Source organism: Lycorma delicatula, chromosome 4 (assembly GCF_047948215.1).
Source record: "Lycorma delicatula isolate Av1 chromosome 4, ASM4794821v1, whole genome shotgun sequence".
Taxonomy (NCBI): Eukaryota; Metazoa; Arthropoda; class Insecta; order Hemiptera; family Fulgoridae; genus Lycorma; species Lycorma delicatula.
In genome coordinates, this window is record NC_134458.1 from 191,850,513 (window position 1) to 191,865,207 (window position 14,695).

At 35.8% G+C, this 14,695-nt stretch overlaps 1 protein-coding gene across 3 annotated transcripts in view; it reads left to right on the forward strand.

Moving 5' to 3' along the window:
• The window catches only part of corn (microtubule-binding protein cornetto), a 342,761-nt gene that overhangs the window by 160,054 nt on the left and 168,012 nt on the right, over positions 1-14,695 (forward strand). For all 3 annotated transcript variants that reach the window (XM_075364903.1, XM_075364904.1, XM_075364905.1), the window contains exon 3: positions 6,016-6,100. The gene's annotated coding sequence lies outside the window, so the exon portion shown is untranslated. The remainder of the gene's footprint in view (positions 1-6,015; positions 6,101-14,695) is intronic.

The window sequence follows — 14,695 nt, forward strand, 5'->3', positions numbered from 1 at the left end:
GTTTCGATTTTTCAAAGGTCACACTCGCGGATTCCCAAAGTTTAACACAAAACTTGATTGCACATAATTAGTATCACTAATTTTTGTAACGCATAACAAAAACTCGAAGAAAAGTTTGTTTGTCACGCTTGGCCACAATAGATTAAAAATAGTATCACCTAATATAAATCAGTTGTTCATATAATCATATGTTTAGTAGGAACTTTACAGTGTTGCCTAAAAGAAAACTAGTCTCATTACTTTATTTACAGACCTCTTATATGTCGTGATTCATGATATTAATGAGCTAATAAATAAAAGCCATTACGCTTTTTCGATCGTAAGTGAAAATACACGCAATATTCCCGCGTAGATTACAAACCGAAATCAAAATCACCTTAAAATTAAAAAAAAAATCAAAAAAGTAATTTTACTACCGATAAAACTTGAAAAACAGAAATCTATCCAGATTTGTTGAGCCGTGCTATCACTGGTGATGAAGTTTGGTTTTTTCAATACCATCCAGAGACAAAACGTCAAAGTTCGCAACGGTGCTCAAAGGGATCACCCAGACTAAAAGAAGCTCGGATGTCAAAGTCAAAAGTGAAACGAATATCTTGTGTGCTTCTTTGATCCCAACGGAATTGTTCATAAAGAGCGGGTGCCTCCTGGACAATCAGTTAACCGATATTTGTACAATGAAATTTTAGAAAGACTACGTAAACGAGTTCTTCGTGTCCGTGCCGACATCGCTGATAATTGGATTCTGCATCACGATAATGCGCCATCCCATACTGCTCTGTCAGAACAGTAATTTTGAACCTCAAAACAAATTTCAGTACTACCACAGCCACCTTATTCACCAGATATCGTTCCGTGCGACTTTTTTCTATTTCCAAAAGTCAAAATGGCGGTCAAGGGACACCATTTTCAAACAACACAAGATGTCCAAAAAGCTGTGACGAGGGACAAACACGTGTTCACTTATTACAGCTCAACTCACGACCGAGCAGTTGCATCAATGTGCCGCTTGGACTGGAAGTAGCTTATAGACAAAGGTCAAAGTCGGTGTGCAAGCTGCAGGGTTGCCACATGTTGCAAAGAAAAATCAGTCTCATTACTTTATTGTCGCACCTCGTATATCTTTGTATTTACACTTTTAATATTATTGATATATTTTCATGCTAATGCTCACCTGTGACGTCACAACATAGTAGACGACTACAAAACACCCACCGAGTTTGTCTAGTAGTGAACGCGTCTTCCCAAATCAGCTGAATTTGTAGTCGATAGTTCCAGCGTTCAAGTCCTAGTAAAGGCCGTTTCTATTATACGAATTTGAATACTAGATCGTGGATTCCGGTGTTCTTTGGTAGTTGGGTTTCAATTAACTACACCTCTCAGGAATGGTCGCCCTGAAACTGTACGAGACTACACTTCATTTACAGTCATACGTATCATCTTCATTCATCCTTTGAAATAATACCTGAACAGTAATTTCCGGAGGCTAAAAAGAATTAAAGAAAGACGATTGCAACAGTAATTTTTTAAGATGGTGGTACAATTTTACCATAACTGTTTTTTGCAAATATTGTAATTTTTTTAAACGTTAATAAATGTGCCCATGAAAAATATCACCTTAATTAAGCCAAATCTCGAAATATTGAGGGTGATATTGCTCTACATTCTCACCCCCTGGTAACCTTTTAATTTGAAAATTATTGGCATCAATGCCGTATTTGTAGAAATATTCTGTTTCAGTTTGATTAAAATCAGACCAGTCGTTCTGGAGATATAAGGTGATTTACATTCAACATCGAACGCATACGAACATTAATATCCGGAAAATTTCCTTATGGTTTTTTGGGTTCCTTAGATGTCAAAACGTAAACATCCGGTGAAAACCGCATGCTCCTATAATTGGACCAATTACAATATTTTACCTTTTAGAAATATAGCTCTGCTGTAGCGCTAACTAGATGGGAAATTAAAAACAAAAACCTTGAAACGCTGGGTTTAGACCCCGGATACTTAACTGTAGTTATTAAATTTCAATAAAGTTGAACTGTATTTCAATGTAGTTGAATTGAATTATTTAATTTTAATGAAGGTAGGCATCCCTACTAAATACTCACTTTTTTGTGAATCCTTTTTTAATGAGGAACTTTAAATTTTATTTTAAGGTATTTTAATATTTGTAAGTCTTTCGGATAGCTGCACTCGGCTCCACCAATGCTATAAAAGCTTCCCCGCGCTACTATCTTTTAGTCTTGTTCCATCCCTGAGAGACTCAACTGTGTTTGTTGCAATAGTATAATTCATATAATAATGTTATACAGAGTGTCCCATATAAAACGCAACCCATTAATCACTCATCCATGAAACATCAAAAGTCAAGCTTACTCCCCTAATCGTTACTGAAATGGACTCGTCCAACATCTGAACATCGCGGCGACGCAGTAGAACACTACCGATAGTAACAACAATGTAATCATAACGTTCAATGTATTGCTAGAGAAAAGATGATGTTTTCGCTAGATGAACCTGTTTTCATTGTCGAGTCGTACTTCAGTACGAAATCAGCGGTTGCAGTGCAAGATTTGTTTCGCCATAAGTACCCAGATAAACCAGCTCCTAATATAACATCAGTAATAAGGTTAGTCGCAAAATTTATAGAGACCGGTTCTGTTAATAACAAGGAACACAAAAGATCTACGTCGGTGTTGAATACAGATACAGTCGTTGAAATCAATGACCGATTACTCGCCTCGCCGAATAAATCGATCAGAAGTTTGTATGCTGAAATTAATTTGTCTAAATCGACTGTTCATCGAGCGATCAAACGATTACAATTACGACCTTATCGCATTCAAACGGTTCATCGACTTCTTGAGCCCGACAAAGAAAAACGGCTACAATATTGTCTACAGTTCCGTCGATTTCTGCGGTAGGGAATTAATGTTATGGATTCGTTATTTTTCACAGATGAAGCACGGTTTCATTTGGACGGCTACGTAAACATCCAAAACAGTAGAATTTGGAGCGCTGAAAATCCCCACGTTTATCACGAAAAACAATTACACCCGCAGAAGTCGGGCGTGTGGTGCGCGATATCGCGGAAGAAAATAATCGGTCCTATTTTTTCGAGTACACCATTAATGCTGAACGATATCATGATATTTTATTTCAGTTCATCGCGCTCTTGGAAGGGGAAGACAGACACTGACGGCTACAAAATGACGTTGCGACATCGCACTACGCAGGTTCAACTTCTGATTTCGTCGAGGAATTCTTCGGTAATCGTGTTATAGGTCGAGACTTGTGGCCACTAAGATCTCCAGATTTGACTGCGGCGGATTTTTTTCTACAGGGTTACCTCAAAGAAAAAGCCTACAGCGACACCCCACGAACACTTGAACGATTGAAAGTCGATATTGAACAAGCTATATTAAATATCCAGCCACAAACTTTGAAAAAAGTTGCAAGAAACGCTGTAAAAAGAATTGAAGCTTGTATTTAAGAAGATGGCGGCCACTTCCAAAATTTACTCTAAAAATTACATTTACATTTACACATGCCTTTTTATTATTTCAATACCTACCAATATAAGGTCGGGTTTCGTTTTATATGGGACAACCTGTATATACTCGTATTAATTACAAGTTAGAGATCATAATAAAACAATTTATATTATAAACGAAGTAAAAACGTTTATTTATTTGTATGAACCGGCGCAAAAAATATTTAGAGCTAATTTAAATCCAACCAAGGTATTAAAATCAAGACGGCATATTATTCTACATTCTGCTTTAATAGTGTAGGCTTCAATTATTTAACTTACATATTTTTTATTGTTTAGATTATGTTCAAATTGACCGTGTAATTAATATTATATTTATTTTTAGAAAGATACTTTAAAAAAAAGAAATTAAATGTAATATTTCTAAACAAACAATTGGTTGTAGTTTTTCTACTGCGATGTAAAATATTTCGTTTAACTGGTTTCCCCTCTCCATACCTCAACCACCAATCAATGTTATTGTTCATTTACTTTTCCTAATAAATCATCGCTTTGTTCCCCTTTTATTCTTTCTCCGTCTTCGCTTTTGTTTTTATCCTATAAGTTGGAGCAATCATCAGCAGTAGATAACCGGAATAATTGCACGTATCACACATGCGGTCATTTTAAACCACTTTCTACACTTCATAAAATGTTACGTTGAATCTGGTTCTTTTTTTTTAGCACCGATGTCGATCATCTGTTTATTTTTAGTCTAAAACCGGTTTTTATAGTAGTAATAACATAATTAATGTATTACATACTTATTTGTATATGAAAATTTCTAGTACAGTCGATAGCCAATTAACCGTCGTCTTGGATTATCAGACATTTCATTTCCTCTTTCAATACTTTTCGAATAATTAAATACTAGCCGGTCCGTCTAGTCAGAACCTGGACCTTAAAAAAAAAACCTGGACAAAAAAAAGAAATTGTATAAATTTATTTTTTTTTTTTGTTAAGGTTATTTTTATTATTTATTTTTTGGTTTGGGTTCGTTGGCCTTTTCCTCGTTATCGTTACGATAAGTTAATATATATATGTTGAAGGAGATATTTGGTAAGCCCAAGGGAATCCCGGAGCCGACTCACGGGCTCCAAGGGGGTACTCGGTTCGCTCGCCATTCCCAAGTTGCCAGGGAGACCGGCGCCTTGAAAACTCGCAGAACTTGCTTCGGTCGCCATACCCATCTATTTGGAGGGTTCCACCCCCTGAAATCACACCTGTAGAATAATACTGATGAATCATAGTTATTGTATTCAGGCTTTGTAAAAACCGGAAAAAGAAACTAAATTATGATAGATTAAAGAATAATAATAGTAAACGGAATACACCTGTGACGTTTTTCGCTTTCTACGTGGAACATCCTACGTGTGTGTATGATGGTGGAATAGGGTGGATGAACGTGATTCTCTCTATGTGTGTGTGTGTGTGTTTGTGTCTGTCTTTCTCTCTTTGTGTGTGTTTGTATCCACGTGATTCTCTTTCGCTGTGTGGGTGTGTGTGTTTGTTTATATGCACGTGATTTTCTCATTCACTCTCTGTGTGGGTGTGGGTGTGGGTATGGGTGGGTTGGTTGTATGGTCGTTATTCTCTCTCTGTGTATGTGCACTTGATTCTCTCTCTCTCTCTCTCTCTCTCTCACACACACTCTCTCTCTCACACACACACTCTCTCTCTCTCTCTCTCTCTCTCTCTCTCTCTGTGTGTGTGTGTGTGTGTGTGTGTGTGTGTGTGGGTGGGTGGGTGGATGTTGGTGTGGGTATGGGTGGGTGGGTGTATGGTTGTTATTCTTTCTCCCACTCTCTCTGTCTGTTTCTCTCTCTCTGTGTGGGTGTGGGTGTGGATGTATGCTCGTTATTGTCTCTCTCACTTTCTCTGTTTGTATCTCTGTCTCTCTCTCTCTCTGTGTGTGTATGTGCAAATGATTCTCTCTCTGTGGGTCTGTGTGTGTGTGTGTGTGTGTGTGTTTGTATGCACGTGACTTTCTCTCACTCTTCGTCTGTGTGTGTGTGTGTGTGCCCGTGCGCGCGCGCGGCTGTTTGTCTGTTAGTCACTTTCTCTGTGTGGGTGTGGGTGTATGCTCGTTATTGTCTCACACTTTCTCTATCTCTGTGTGTGTATGTGCACATGATTCCCTCTCTCTCTCTCTCTCTCTCTCTCTCTCTCTGTGTGTGTGTGTGTGTGTGCTCGTTATTCTCTCTCCCACTCTCTCTGTCTCTTTCTCTCTCTCTCTCTGTCTCTCTCTCTTTCTCTGTGTGTGTGTGTATGTGCATTTGATTTTCTCTCTCACTGGGTGTATGCTAGTCATTCTCTCTCTTACTCTATCTCTGTGTGTATGTGTGTGTTGTACATATATAAAAAATAATTACTTTCATTAATGATTTTATTTTTATAGAAGCCGCAAATGTATTTCTTGTAAATTTTATTTTTAAATTATATGTATTTGTATGTTGTTTTTTTTTTGTTGTTTACAGCCTGCTGCAGTTTACCGCGAACGAATGAAAGTAACATTTGCTTATAAAGCCCTGCAGTTGTTCATACACCCACCTTTTTATCCGAGTAAGTTGTTTTTCCTTATTATAATCGTTTTATTTATAAAATTTAAATCGTTCTTTAATTTTTAAAATACACATTTTTAGGTAATGTAATTTAATCTTGTAATCTTGAGATTTGAATTATTTCCAACTTTTATGTAAATAATTTATATAGAATTTCATATGCACGAGGAGGTGAATTTAGTTTTAATTCCTTGACCTTAATAGGTTCGATGTACGTCTGTTAATAATGTAACATTATGCAAGTCTAGGAATATTTAATGAATAATGTAAATATTTTAAATTTAACCGATTCTTTGATTCTTTATATTTGAATATATTATAATCGTTCCATTTGCTTTTTACATAATAGTTTTTTTTTATTTTCATTACGTAACATTTTTATTATCGACGAATATTTCATATTAATTACGGTCGTTAAATAACAATTCTGTTTACTTGAACCCTGTCGAATAAATTGCCGGCTTGGTTTAATACCTCGGTTGGGTTTAAATAATTGCAAATATTTGCTGATTCATTGACATAAATAAAAGTTCTTGTTTAGATTATATTCCAAATTATTTTTATTATAATATTCAACTTACGCTTCATAATTTATTAAGCACGACTGTTAAATACATGTTGAGTTTCTGATGGCTGAAATTACAGTAAACTGTTCTAGTACAGGGCCAGCTTTTATAGTGTGGTTGGAGCCGAGTGAGCCGTCAGGAACTGTCTCTCACCTGTGTGCAGCTGTCCGAAGGTCTTTTAAAAATGAAAAGACCTTTAAATAAAGTTCCTCATTTAAAGAGGAGCCACAAAAAAGTGAACATTTATATGAATAATTAAATACAGGTTGTCCCATATAAAACGCAACCCGACCTTATATTGGTAGGTATTGAAATAATAAAAAGGCATGTGTAAATGTAAATGTAATTCTTATTATTACCATCCATTACCTTACATTTAGAGTTAATGTTGGAAGTGGCCGCCATCTTCTTAAATACAAGCTTCAATTTTTTTTACAGCGTTTCTTGCAACTTTTTTCAAAGTTTGTGGCTGGATATTTAATACAGCTTGTTCAATATCGATTTTCAATCGTTCAAGTGTTCGTGGTTTGTTGCTGTAGGCTTTTTCTTTGAGGTAATCCCGTAGAAAAAAATCCGCCGCAGTCAAATCTGGAGATTTTGGTGGCCACAAGCCTCGACCGATAACACGATTACCGAAGAATTCCTCGACGAAATTAGAATTTGAAGAAGTTTTCAGCACTCCAAATTCTACTGTTTTGGCTGTTTACGTAGCCATTCAAATGAAATGTTTGAGATGCTACGTCAAACCATGAACAATTTAACGAACAGACTTCGTGAGTGTTTACGTAGAAGAGGAGGTCACCTGGAAGATGTCATCTTTAAAAAATAAACTAAAATGTATGTATCCTAAAATGGCTACATTTGTACAATTACATGAAATAAAATTCATTTTCTAAAGAAAATTTTTCATTAACGTTATTTAATTTTTAAATTTTCCCGTTTCTTTGAATCAACCTGTATAAACTTTTTAACTGACGATGGTTTTGGGGTCTGAGAGATGTGAAACGCGAAGATATGTCGAAATTTTCCGGAAGTCGAATCATGGTACCCATTACAATAAGTAGCTTTCTTATGAAATCTGCCTAATTCAGTTTAAGTAATAGAATTGGTTTGATTTTTTCTGAATCTTCACTCATATCAGTGCATATAGATATTGAGTAAGGCGATGGGCGGGGTTGGAATGTGTTGAGAAAGTATTGTCGTGATTTCATTTCCTTCTTTAATTAAGTTTGACTTTTTCCTTTCTATTTTATCTAGTATTACTTTTCTTAATTAGTTATGCATAATGGATAATTAAACTTTTCTTGTGTACGTTGTGGTTTATTGAACAAAATTATGTAATTAACTATTTATTGCGGTTTGTCTAGATCGGCATCAAATAATTACTTTGTATGATATCTCGGTTTTTAATTTTTATGTAACAAATACCGGCTTTTATAATGTTTTAATTTAATTATCTTTTAATAGTATATTTCAATGCACATTTTAACGTATTATATTCATTCAGTTATATGCATTTACATTTAATTATACAGGTTGATTCGAAGAAACTGTAAATTTAAAAAATTAAATAACGTTAATGAAAATATTTTTTTTAGAAAATGAATTTTATTTCATGTAATTGTACAAATGTTGTCATTTTAGGATACATACATTTTAGTTTATTTTTTAAAGATGACATCTTTCAGGTGACCTCCTCTTCTACGTAAACACTCACGAAGTCTCTTCGTTAAATTGTTCTTGGTTTGACGTAACATCTCAACTGGAATTTCCTCAATTGCTTCTCGGATCTTTGCCTTCAGTTCTTGCGTTGTAGCAGGTCTACTGTGGGACACTTTACTTTTAAGGTGACCCCACAAAAAGTAATCGCAAGCTGAGAGATCAGGCGATCTGGGAGGCCATCTAATGTCACCATTTCGTGAAATGACACGTTGTCCAAACAATCGGCGTACAGCTGCCGTCGATATTCGTGCAGTATGTGACGTTGCTCCGTCTTGTTGAAACCAGGCTGTGTTAAGAATCGGTGGAAATCTCTTTTGTTGTTCCATAACAAAGGTTTCAAGCACGGCTACGTAACGAGCCGACGTCACTGTAATCGCAAGACCGTTGTCATCCTCAAAAAAATAAGGGCCTATAACATCGTAAGATGACATAGCATACCACACGGTCGCTTTCTGGCTGTGCAACGGACGCTGGTGTAGCTGCGTAGGATTTTCTTGCGCCCAGTTTCTGAAATTTTGCTCGTTAACAAATCCGCCGAGGTGGAAATGCGCTTCGTCTGACATCTACAGTTCGTGAACAAACTCTTCGTTATCGTTTATCTTCTGAAGCATTACATTACAGAATTGTGCTCGCACAACTGCATCGTTCGGTTTCAGTTCCTGGACGATCTGCGACTTGTACGGATGGTATTGCAAGTCCTTCGCTAACATTCTTCGAACGCTTGAACTATGCGATTGTAAAGATGCCGAGAGATGACGGATTGACCGATGTAGACTTCGTGTGACAGCATCTTGTAAAGCTTGAACATTCTGTGGTGTACGGACGGTTCGCTCACGGCCTGGAGGTTTCTTTTTCATTGCCGAACCGGTTTCCTCATAATTAGATATCTATGTTTTAATTGCACGTGCTGATGGAACACGGTCGTGCCGTCTCATATTAAAATGACGGCGAAATTCTCTACGCGCTCCCTCCACACTGTCATTTTTTTGTAAAACGCTTAGATAGCAAATGCACGTTGCCCACCACTCCAAGGATCCATGACAACTAAATGGCAAGTTAGGTTAGAGAGGCTGGCGCCACTTATCAAGTGGTACCAATCGCCCACGGCTACCAACACAACTTTCAACATTTCCCGTTTCTTTGAATCATCCTGTATTTTGATCGTAAACAATTTCAGTTGTGAGATTTGATCGGAAATACCTATTTTGACCATCCGTGACTCCATTTTGACTAGTCTCGGGGTGACGTCTGTATGTACGTATTTTACATATCTCTGTTTCTTTTTCTATTTAACTACCAATTAGATAATTCTTCAGAGGATGAATGAGTATGATATGTATGAGTGTAAATGAAGTGTAGTCTTGTACATTCTCAGTTCGACCGTTCCTGAGATGTATGGTTAATTGAAACCCATCCACCAAAGAACACCGGTATCCACGATCTACTATTCAATTCCGTGTAAAAATAACTGGCTTTACTAGGACTTGAACGCTGGAAGTCTCGACTTCTAAATCAGCTGATTTGGGAAGACGCGTTCACCACTAGACCAACCCGGTGGGTTGTATTTTACATTAGTAAAAACGATTTGCCGTAGGATTTAGAAATTTTGCATTTAGGACTGTTGTAACATCTATTTGGGCACAACCCCTTTTGATTGCAATCGACTGGGCCAAAATTATCCAAATAAAGTTGAAAATCCAACAAAACTTTGGATTTTGGACTTTTTCATAACTGCAGTAATAAGCCCTCATTGAGAGCTTTTCAGTGATATATCATAAGTTGTACTTATTTTTATCGCTTCCGGAGTTATAGCCTAATAACATTATAATTAATGAAATATTTGAATCTTACAAGGGGAAGGCGCATCTGTTCTAATCCGACTTCATATCTTTTTTTCTCTTGTTTTGCTTTAAAAATATCGATTTATTAATAATTATTAAACTCTGTAAAACATGTTTTACGATAAATAATTCAGTAATAAAAAAAATATATATATATGAAAAAATATCAGAAGTTATTAATGAAATAAAATTTTATGCTCTTTTAAAAATGTGTATGTAATTTAATAGGCGTACAAGGAACTCATTATAAATCTTGCTTATAATTTTAAGCAATCTTTCTCTCTCCCAATATCTCTCTCACTCTCTCTCTCTCTCTCTCTCTCTCTCTCTCTCTCTCTGTCTCTGTCTCTGTCTCTTTCTTTATATATATATATATATATATTACTAAGCTAAATAGCGTTATGTTTTTTAAACGAATTTACAATGTTTATGTAGTCACGGGTTTTGAATATTGTCTCACTACATCTATTTTGTGGTTTCCAGTTCTTTCTTCAAAGTATAGGGTCAGTCAACTTTTGGTTACTCGTGCTTAAATTTAAAAATATTTTATTTCTCAATTTTTTTAAATAAATACAATCTGACTTAACGAAATTTTGTAAAGATAAGAAAATTTTCAGTTCAGATTTTTGAAGTTACGTCAAATTAATAAAAAAAACTGATAAGAAAAAATAGACTGATTTGTTTTGTTTTAAGTTATGATTAATGAAAATCATTTTATAAAAGCTTTTGCGAGAAAACTGTTAAAAAAAATTTTCTTTTGCATGCCGGAAGGGTGATAAATAGGGGGATAAAAATGATTTTCCGCGTTAAAATTAAGAAAAACTTCAAATTTACTCAATACGACAATGATTGCATGTTGAGCATACGACAAGCCTCATCTTTTTACACTTTGGTCATCCCTTGCCACAAGCGTTAATCATATCAAAAATTGTTTCAGACAAAATTTTAGGTAATTTTAGCGGACTAACGACCACATTATATCGATTCGATACTGTACCTGTTAAGGAGGTATGATTTTATTTGTCTTCAAAACCCCATTTTTACACCTCGTAGGCCGATGGTAGATACGTTTTAGCCCCTTATCCAAAAAATGGTTAGAACTTAACGAATTCGATATTTTACTTAATAAGATAGGTATAGGGATATTATGTTTTCTCAAAAAAGCCCACAAATTACTACCCCCATGGTCCGATTTGGTCGTTAACGAACGCGACTTTTTTTTATCGTTATACAGGGTCATTCACGGGAACCGGATGTTTTTAAAATAATCATAAAAATTTTAATATTTACTTTAAAAAAGTTTTATTGGTACTGAAACACTTTTTAAATCAAAGCATTTGTTACTTACTCACGAACGATAAATTATGTCCGACAAGTGATGTCCATTTTGGGCAATATATTGTTGTAGCATTTCACGGTAACTGGCCTCAATTCTTTGCATCATGTCTACATCAATCTGGGTGACGTGATGACGAATTGCGATCTTTAGGTCCTCCAATGTACGCGGTTTATTGCCGTACACACGCGATTTCAGAAACCCCCGCAGAAAAAAATCACAACTATTCAAGTAGAGGGACCGAGGGGGCCAAGGAATGTCGCCGAATCTGGAAACGATCCGTCCCGGAAACAAGTTACGGAGAACAGCCGTCGCTGTGTGCGCTGTAGCTCCATACTGCTGGAATAACATATTTTGATAATCGATTCCCCGGTTTCGTAACTCAGGGATGAAAAACGTATTCAACATCGCAATGTAACGATCAGGTATTACAGTTACGGCAGCGTCATTTTCTTCAAAAAAATATGGGGCCCAATAACACCGAACTTTCCTATTACACACCAGACAGTCACCTTTGGGCTATGAAGTGGTCTCGCGTGAAGCCGATGTGGGTTTCTTTCTGCCCGATACCGGCAATTCTGTTTGTTGACGAAGCCATTCGGATGAAAATGGGCTTCGTCACTCGTTAACGATAACAAAATTTCATTTTCTTCAAAAACGGTAAGCATTTGTCGACAGAATTGTAATCGCTGCGTGAAATCTTGCTCGTTTAACTGCCGCACGCCGGCTATCTTGTAAGGATGGAAATGCAGGTCTTACCGAACTTGTGCTCATTTGAAGCGCTGTTGAATGCCTCTGAATAGAGCGGCGTGGGCTTCTGACAATGGCTTCCCTTACTCGTTCGATATTCTCCGGAATGCTAGCGGTTCAGCGGGGACCCGTTGGTTTTTTCATCAATATTGAACCGATTCTTCGAAGGTTGTTTACCCGTCGCAATATTGTGTTACGAGAAGGGACACTTGCGTTACGATGGATATTAAACTGACGGCGGAAATCTCGCTAAACAGCAGTTACGGATTCGTCATTTCGCACAAAACTGTCATACTCGTACAGGCGTTGGTCTAGCGTCTAAGGCCCCAGCTCGACGACTAAAATGTAAATGCTATGAACAAAGGAAATGTCAGACACCAGCCACGTGCCCTTCCCACCACGAACGCCCGAGTACAACCCACTTCAAAAACATCCGGTTCCCGTGAATGATCCTGTATTTTACGTATCAATTTCAAAGTGATTGGCGCAAAACTACAACCCTAATCGGGTTCACAATAACTGAAATATACATTGTTTTTGTAAAATGATGGGCTGCGTAAAACTGAACAAAAAATATCCTCAGGAAAAATGGCGATTTATTTTATTTCTGCCATTTTGTATGCCATATTTATATAAAAATGTATATCTCAAGTTCGGATAGAGGAATCATATTAATATTTGGTAACAGTCTTGGTAAAAAAGTTTAAAAATTAGCAAAAAATCAGGACGTAAATACTTTTGAAAATTACAAACTGGCGGCCATGTTTATTTTTCAATCCGTTATATCTCCGTAAATATTAGTTTGAATAAAATTTATGTTATTACTAAAATATTAAGCCTTTTATTTTGAATAATATAACATTTTATTTCTGAAAATCGGTTAATATTTTTAGTCGAGTTACGGCAGAAAATTGATGTTGTAATTTTGTGTCCGTTTTCATTTCCTCCTCTTTACGTTCAATTCGACAAAATATTTTTTTTTTTATTTATTGCTAATTCTAGTATCAAATTAATAATTTACTCACAATAATAGACCTAATAATTAAAAAAATAAAACTACTACCTGTGATAATTTTACGTTAATAGTTGTCGAACATTTGGTGTAATAAAACAGTTAACAGGTGGTAAAAATTATAAGAGATGTTCAAAGAGTCCACCTTTAGAAATTACACAAGTCTCCAGTCTTTCTCTGAGAGATTGTCTTAACCGGGAGTATTCCTAATTTTTGAAATTCATTTTGGATCCTTTGTTGAAGATCCTCAATTTTGAGTCGAATAATATGTCGTCTAATTATATATGAATAAACAATAATATGTTTCCAGTGGCCCCACAGGTAGAAGTCCAAAGGGTTTAAGTGAAGTGATCGGGCAGGCCAGGGCACTGGCTCTCCGCGGCCTATCCATTTTTTATGGACAGTTTCATCCAGGAAACCTGATACGAACAGACTGAAACGTACTGGAGCTGCATCTCGGTGAAACCACAAATTTCCTCTTAATTGTAGGGTTAGGTCTTCCAAAAAGCGCGAAAGATTTTCGATTAAATTAGCTAGATAATTTTCTCCATTTAAATGATTTGGTAGAATGAGAGGACCCAAAGGATAGTCATTAAAAATACCTGCCCATATTTTCAGGGAAACTCTTTGTTGATGATTACTTTGGAAGGTACCGTGAGGATTCTCGTCGCTCCAAATCGATAGTTTTAAACACCGTTCTTGTTGAAAGGAGCTTCGTTTTTCCATCGTTAACATGATCAACAGTAATAGTCAGTCGCTGTGTAAAATTGTTTTACTATTGTTTTTATTATGTCAATTTATTATTGTTTTACTATGTCAATTGTTTTATTATTATTTAATATTAAATTTTATCGTGAGAACATTATTCGATACATGCTAGAATTAACAATAAATAAAATCAATATTCCATCGAATTTGACGTAAAGTGGAGAACATGAAAACAGACACAGAATTACAAATATCAATTTTCTCCAATAACTCGACTATTTGTTGAGCGATTTTAAAAATAAAATGTCATTTTGTTCAAAACAAAAGCCTTTATTTAACTAATGACACAATTTCATAAAATTTATATTTACGGAGACATAATTGAAAAATAAACATGGCCGCCATTTTGTAATTTACGAATGTATTTAAGTCTTGATTTTTTGCTAATTTTAAAACTTTATTACAAAGACGCTTACCAAATTGTAATATGATACCTCTATCCGAACTTGAAATATAAATTTTTATATAAAAATAACAAAATGGCGGAAAATGGAAGAACGAAGGAGAAATCGCCATTTTTCCTAAGGATATTTTTTGTTCAGTTTTACAAGTAGAATCCGAAAGATTATAGCCAGCCCACCATTTTAGAAACACTCTGTAT